This window comes from Triticum aestivum, chromosome 6D (assembly GCF_018294505.1).
Source record: "Triticum aestivum cultivar Chinese Spring chromosome 6D, IWGSC CS RefSeq v2.1, whole genome shotgun sequence".
NCBI lineage: Eukaryota > Viridiplantae > Streptophyta > Magnoliopsida > Poales > Poaceae > Triticum > Triticum aestivum.
In genome coordinates, this window is record NC_057811.1 from 146540562 (window position 1) to 146546721 (window position 6160).

Here is a 6160-nt window from a genome sequence, read left to right on the forward strand (position 1 = left end):
ATTCAGATTCCACAGCAAATTTTAGTTTCGACAGTTAAGTTCAGAGTCAACAGTTTTTACCTTATCTGTTGTAGTCAGGTGGTTTTTGGTGATGTAAATTTTATATCTATTTTACATCATCTATTGGAGATGCTATTAGAATCCCACTTGAGATTGACAATGTCTGTCTTGTGCTGCTTCAGACTTGACGTCTTATGGCTCACCGTGGCTGCTCCAACGACAGAACGATCCATCACAACAGAGCAGTGCCCTGGACGTCGTCTATAGATTCCTCAGATCTTCCTCCACACCTCCGACAGCCACCTCTGCCTCAACTGCTTCAGCGACCAACCCAATGATGCTGAGGTCAACACGGCTACGGCAAAGAGGTTGTACACTTGTTGCATCACTTATTACTATACATTCATGTCGATCCATTAGGGCTATTTTGGTTCGACAGAAAAGCCAAGATCATTGGCCAGTGCCAAACCTTCGCGACATGCCAGAGCCTCAAGTATTGCCGGACCAGATATACCCCTGCACCGTATAGATGAAGCGCCCAGAAACATACCAGCTGAGTCCCTGCAAACTGCACTGAAAGCGCCTTCGTTTAGCTGACGCGCCACAGCCCCGTCCACTTTAATCTTCACACACCAGGTGGCGGTGGACTCCATGCCTCAAGCCGATGCTGCCGCTGCTCAGGCACTGCCCATGGAGTAGATGTCTTTGGTTTGCAATCCTTCAACTCTCTCAGATATTTCATGATGAAATTATGGGTCGCTTGGGACTCTGAATATGTGCTCATGCAATGCGTGTCTCTTTGCAAACCAAATCGACCAGAGCGTGACGACTGTCTGAGTGAACTCTTCACTTGATAGCATGTCATGTAGTGCAAACACCCACCTTTTTGCGTCAGGTTCAACAGTACTATTAAGTGTTTCGACCAGATCATGATCTTGGAGAGCCCAGACACATCTCGCGACACTGCAATGGAGCCCAGACACATCTCGCGACACTGAGTACTCCTCTTCGGCGCCCTCTGCGCCGCGTAAGGTAGCGGGCGCTCGAAGGAGCGCGGTACTGGGCCGGCCCAGCAACGATCGCGTCAGATGCACAAAAAACGCTCAAAAATAAAATTGCCAAAGAACATGTGCAAACACCAGAATATGGCTCATGCAATGCGTGTCTCTTTGCAAACCAAATCGACCAGAGCGTGACGACTGTCTGAGTGAACTCTTCACTTGATAGCATGTCATGTAGTGCAAACACCCACCTTTTTGCGTCAGGTTCAACAGTACTATTAAGTGTTTCGACCAGATCATGATCTTGGAGAGCCCAGACACATCTCACGACACTGCAATGGAGCCCAGACACATCTCGCGACACCGAGTACTCCTCTTCGGCGCCCTCTGCGCCGCGTAAGGTAGCGGGCGCTCGAAGGAGCGCGGTACTGGGCCGGCCCAGCAACGATCGCGTCAGATGCACAAAAAACGCTCAAAAATAAAATTGCCAAAGAACATACGTAGCACAAGGAATTCGAGCCCACATGCCATTGATTACAGACTTGGCGCTTCAACCACTGCACCAGGATACCATTGTTGTCTTTTGTACGAAAACAGATCTATTTTACCCGTGTTTAAGCCCCAGTACAAAATATTTGGAAAAAGGGAACGGAAATTTGAACAAGAAATTCACGATTTTTTAAAAAATTCATCGCTTTTTACAAGAGGTCGCGGATTTCAAAGAAATGTTCACAAATTATCAAAATAAAAATCATCATTTTTTTTTAAAAAAAATTACGGATTCGAAAAAAGTTCACCTGATTTGAAAAAGTTCACGGATTTGAAAAAAGTTAAATCGGTTTTGATAAAAAAAGGTTCAAAAAATTGAAAAAAGTTCACCGGATTTTAAAAAAAGTTCACGGATTTGAAAAAAGTTCATCACTGTTGATAAAAAAAAGTTCACGAATTTGAAAAAATTTCATCGAGTTTGAAAAAAAGTTTATCGAGCTTCAAAACAGTTCATCGAGTTTGAACGAAGTTGAGAAAAAAGTTAATCTAGTTTGAAAAAAGTTCATCGAGATTGAAAAAAAGTTCACCGAGTTTCAAAAAAATTCATCAAGTTTGAAAAAAGTTCATCGAATTTGAGAAAAAGTTCATCGAGTTTCAAAAAAATTCATCGAGTTTGAAAAAAGTTCATCGAATTTGAGAAAAAGTTCACCAAATTTAAAATATAAAGTTCATCGAATTTGAGAAAAAGCTCATCGATTTTGCATTGAACCAGAAAAAAAGAAAAAAGAAAAAGGAATGAAGAAAAATGGAAAATGGAAAAATGAAAAATGAAAAAAGAAAAGCACATGGAAGAAAAGAATGAGAAACATACATGTAATCACATTGGGCGTGGTGGCGTGGTGGTTAGTGCAGTGTATGACAAAGCAGGAGGTTGGCTGTTTGAATCCCAGTGCGTTCTTTTGTTTTGCTTTGCGTTTTCAGAAATAATAATAGGGTAAAAGGCCGGCCCATATAGCTTCGATGGGAGGAGATCGGGGGGTGTGCGCCCGCTACCAACTGGCCTATATTCGGCGCCGAATAGGATTTGGCCGCGACACTGCCCTGCACTTTCAGGAGGCAATAGAATATTATCCACATAATTAGGTCAAGCCCAACCCCCAAACCCACGGGCCCAGCATAATTAGCTCAAGCCCATCTCCAAACCGAACACACACCCTAACCACCCACGGGCCGTATTAAATCTAAATCGGTCCGACTCTCCCGCAACACGACCCCGGCGCACGCACGAAGATCTCTCTTCGTCTTGCACGGCCTCGAAGGGAAACCTAGATCTATTTCTGCCCCTATATATACTGGCCAGAACGAGAGCAAACGTCAAATCCCAGCCCTGAAACCCTAGCCGCAATCTGCCTCGACTTCTTTCCCAACCTTTATCCATGGTATACTTCCGTTTATCCATCTTCGTATTTTCTTGGTGTATGATAGGGGGATTGCTTGTGATGATTCAGGTCCGAGGATCTTAGCGGATTTCGGTGAGGCGGATTCGTCCGCCGTTGATCGATTCATGTTGTTACACACGCTGAAGCTTTCCCCCCGATTCGGTTGCCGACTCCTTGCCTTCTCTGGTGATTTCTTTTCGTTTATCGAAGTAGGTTGGCTCGTGATGGTTCATCTCAAAATATCGGTGTGGCGGATTCATCCGCCGCTGATCGAATCATGCTCTTACACACGATGGAGGCCTTTTTATTCCGATGTTTCCGTCCTCGCTTTCTCTTTTCTTCTTGGTTTTCCTGAGATGCGACGCGATGATGATTCATATAGGTTTTTCGGCAGTGGTGGCATCTGTCATCGTGAGCTTTCAAACCAAAAACGACTTCTCTTTCCACTGAGCATCGCCCTTTTTACATTGTTCATCCCTCGCACGTTTTCGTTCGTTTCTTGGATTCATCTCTCTCGGTGAAGAGCTCTCGACCATAGGAAGTGCCGTATGACACTGTAAAAAGCGGCTGTTTCTCTGCCGCTGCAAGTGCCCATCCTCTTATCATAACCTCTGTGGTTTGGTCTGGGATGGAAATACCCGTTTGCACCAGCTTGATTCAGCTGTGTGCGTGATTTTAAACGGTTCTCTGAGGGATTTCGGTTATTACTTCTTTCTCTTAACCTAACCTTTTGGTGTTTTTTGTTGGGCCCGATGCCACGTCTCCGGTAGCTGCAGCCTTGACCGGCGATGCTACATTGTGCCGAGAGAGAGTTCTTGGACTTTTCACATTTGATAGGAACCTGTGGCTGCAAATCAGTTGGTACACAGAGCCGTTTTTTGTGATTACATTTTGCGCTTGCATAACCATAATATAGTACTAGTTGCTGTAGGTGTTTTGTAATTGGTGTAAATCAATGGTGATGATGATAAAACTTAGGCTTGTTTCTCAAAACATTCGCAGTTGGTGCCTAAGAGCTTTCGCCCTGCCAGGCTTGAGAGCTAATGCTGCTAATTCCTTCCTTGGATGTCTGAGCCATGTTGATTTCCTATATTTAATCATGTTTTTTGGTGGCTTCTGTAGGATCTTGGTTTTAATCTGGTATATGTTGTAGAGAACAAATAATTTGTTATGTATGTTTACTGAGATAGAGGTGTGCATAGTGCCGCAGAGAGATATGAATGAATGGTAGAACCATGAAATCCCAGCTGGCTGCAGGGTTTTATACACAACGAATGAACTATTTTTACCCTCGTGGATGTTAAGATGAATGAGGGCGGTGAAGATTGATATTTGGTCTCGTTCGTCGTAACTGGCATTTGTTTGCCTTGCCGACCATACTGCTATATCACCACCCATATTCTGAGTCCTCTGAATACATGTTTTCCTTCTTTTTTGTTCTGAACCATATTCATTTTGTTTGATGTTTGGTGGATGTCTTGTTTTTTTTTCTGTAAAACATATTATGTTGTTTCAATTTTTTTGTCTTCTTACCTATGATGAGTTGCGAACTGTATTGCCTACATTGTTTGATCAAAACTTATGAGAAGCTCATGCAACATCTGAGGATGAATAAGAAGACCAAAAAAAGTGTTGTCTTTTGAAATGAAACATCTTTTTTTTGTTTACTATTTCATTTTGTTCTTATGATGCTGGATGATGTGCATAGTTCAAATGATCTAACTGTGATTACTTGAACAAATAGTCTTTGGCCCGAGCTGCTGGCAATTACAGCATCTACTTTTGCTCTGCTATGTTGATTACGATCATAACTGAATTAACTTATCCAAGCTACCTGACAAAATTGACATAGTATCTGTATTCTGCAGCACCTTCAGTTAGGCCCCCTGACTTTGATCTGCATGTCACCAAGGAAGGCATTGTTACCGAACTTGCCCAATTGATCTGTGCTGCAGGGCGATCTTGGCCTTGCACATCTGGTTGAACACTTTGTTATGAAGGGTTCTTTTAAGAGCTGTAGTTTTTGTTGTAATACGATATATGAATTTTGTCTTTGTTTCATAATGCCTGTTTGGTTGGTTAGTAACATTTGATTTTCCTGCCTTAGTATGGCTTGAACCATAAATCATGTGACAAGGAGATCCAAACTAGAAATTCTTACACAGTACAAAAAACCTGTTTACCTAAACTATCCGTAGTTTTGATTGTTTTAGCCGACAGGAACAAATTCGTACTTCATGTCATCTGCAATAGCTCCAAATCGATTATCAAGAGCAACTCCAGTGAGGCGACACATTTTGTTTGCCTGTGTTTGTTTGTGTCGGCGAGGACAACAGTGGAGGCCCAACGCGTCGATCCAAACCCAAATCTCCTTTGCATGGCATCTGTGTTGCGCCTGAAATGTGTCGGCACGGTCCGCGCCGCACGTCTCCTCAATTACCGCTCGTTGTCTAATTTATGACGACCACTGACAGTGGGCCCACTAGTTAGCTAGTGAAAGCGTCTTTTTTTAACCACGGGTGCGGTGGGGGTTGACCTCATCCACTTTCGTCCACATCTGGCCTTCCACCACCCATGCTTCCTCGCCGGCGACAGCAAACCATAGCAAGCAATGGGCCTCTTTGGCAGCAAAAGCACCCCCGGCCCGCTGCCCTACCCTGATGTCATGTTGTCGCACCACTGGCACCTGGATCCGCACCGGATCTTGGTGCCGGTGGTTTTGCGGACCTAGTGGGCGCACGACGAGGAGGTGCGCAGGCGTCAGGCGCAAGTCACGCCGGAGCAGCGGCGGATGCTCGAGTACGCCTGACTCTCCCAACTAGGAGGCTGGTTTGCCCTTGAACACGAGGTGCAACGGTGTGTATGCGTCGACGCGGTCTTGCCGTTGTTTCTGCCGCCGCCCTCGCCGGTAGAGCCGCAGGAAATGGAGGCGGAGGCGGCGTAAGCCGCCCAAGGAGGCCACGCACTGGAGGCTAGCCGGCTTGAGGAGGACGCGCATTGGGATGGGCTAGAGCAAGCCCTCGCCTTGTCGGCGGCGGGGGACTCCGTCCACTCCCCGCTCTTGGCCCCGCCTTCGCCACTTCTGCAGCCCGTTGAGCCGGAGCCGGAAGCACTCCCCGCCTCCACCCACTTGGCCGAAGGAGGCCTACACGTGGACCGGCCAGCACCGCGAGTGGGTGAGCGTGCCTCTTGTCCACTACGCCGTGACGGTGGCGCAGGAGGCGGCCCACC

General features: G+C 45.9%; 1 long non-coding RNA gene and 7 other non-coding genes across 8 annotated transcripts; all 8 read left to right on the forward strand.

The window, feature by feature from the left end:
- The first annotated feature begins 2709 nt into the window (after window positions 1-2709).
- Window positions 2710-5117, forward strand: LOC123144187 (uncharacterized). The gene is made up of 2 exons (XR_006471330.1): window positions 2710-2929; window positions 4798-5117. It is a non-coding gene; the product is annotated as an uncharacterized lncRNA (long non-coding RNA).
- LOC123146632 (small nucleolar RNA R11/Z151) lies at window positions 2981-3078 on the forward strand. Its single transcript, XR_006472842.1, has one exon. It is a non-coding gene; the product is annotated as a small nucleolar RNA R11/Z151 (small nucleolar RNA).
- On the forward strand, window positions 3290-3384 carry LOC123146633 (small nucleolar RNA Z152/R70/R12). Its single transcript, XR_006472843.1, has one exon. It is a non-coding gene; the product is annotated as a small nucleolar RNA Z152/R70/R12 (small nucleolar RNA).
- LOC123146622 (small nucleolar RNA Z112) lies at window positions 3441-3625 on the forward strand. The gene has a single exon (XR_006472834.1). It is a non-coding gene; the product is annotated as a small nucleolar RNA Z112 (small nucleolar RNA).
- LOC123146661 (small nucleolar RNA snoR2/U65) lies at window positions 3676-3821 on the forward strand. The gene has a single exon (XR_006472869.1). It is a non-coding gene; the product is annotated as a small nucleolar RNA snoR2/U65 (small nucleolar RNA).
- Window positions 3886-4006, forward strand: LOC123146484 (small nucleolar RNA SNORD14). Its single transcript, XR_006472747.1, has one exon. It is a non-coding gene; the product is annotated as a small nucleolar RNA SNORD14 (small nucleolar RNA).
- LOC123146612 (small nucleolar RNA Z43) lies at window positions 4243-4338 on the forward strand. Its single transcript, XR_006472826.1, has one exon. It is a non-coding gene; the product is annotated as a small nucleolar RNA Z43 (small nucleolar RNA).
- LOC123146549 (small nucleolar RNA SNORD34) lies at window positions 4457-4540 on the forward strand. Its single transcript, XR_006472800.1, has one exon. It is a non-coding gene; the product is annotated as a small nucleolar RNA SNORD34 (small nucleolar RNA).
- Window positions 5118-6160: the final 1043 nt, after the last annotated feature.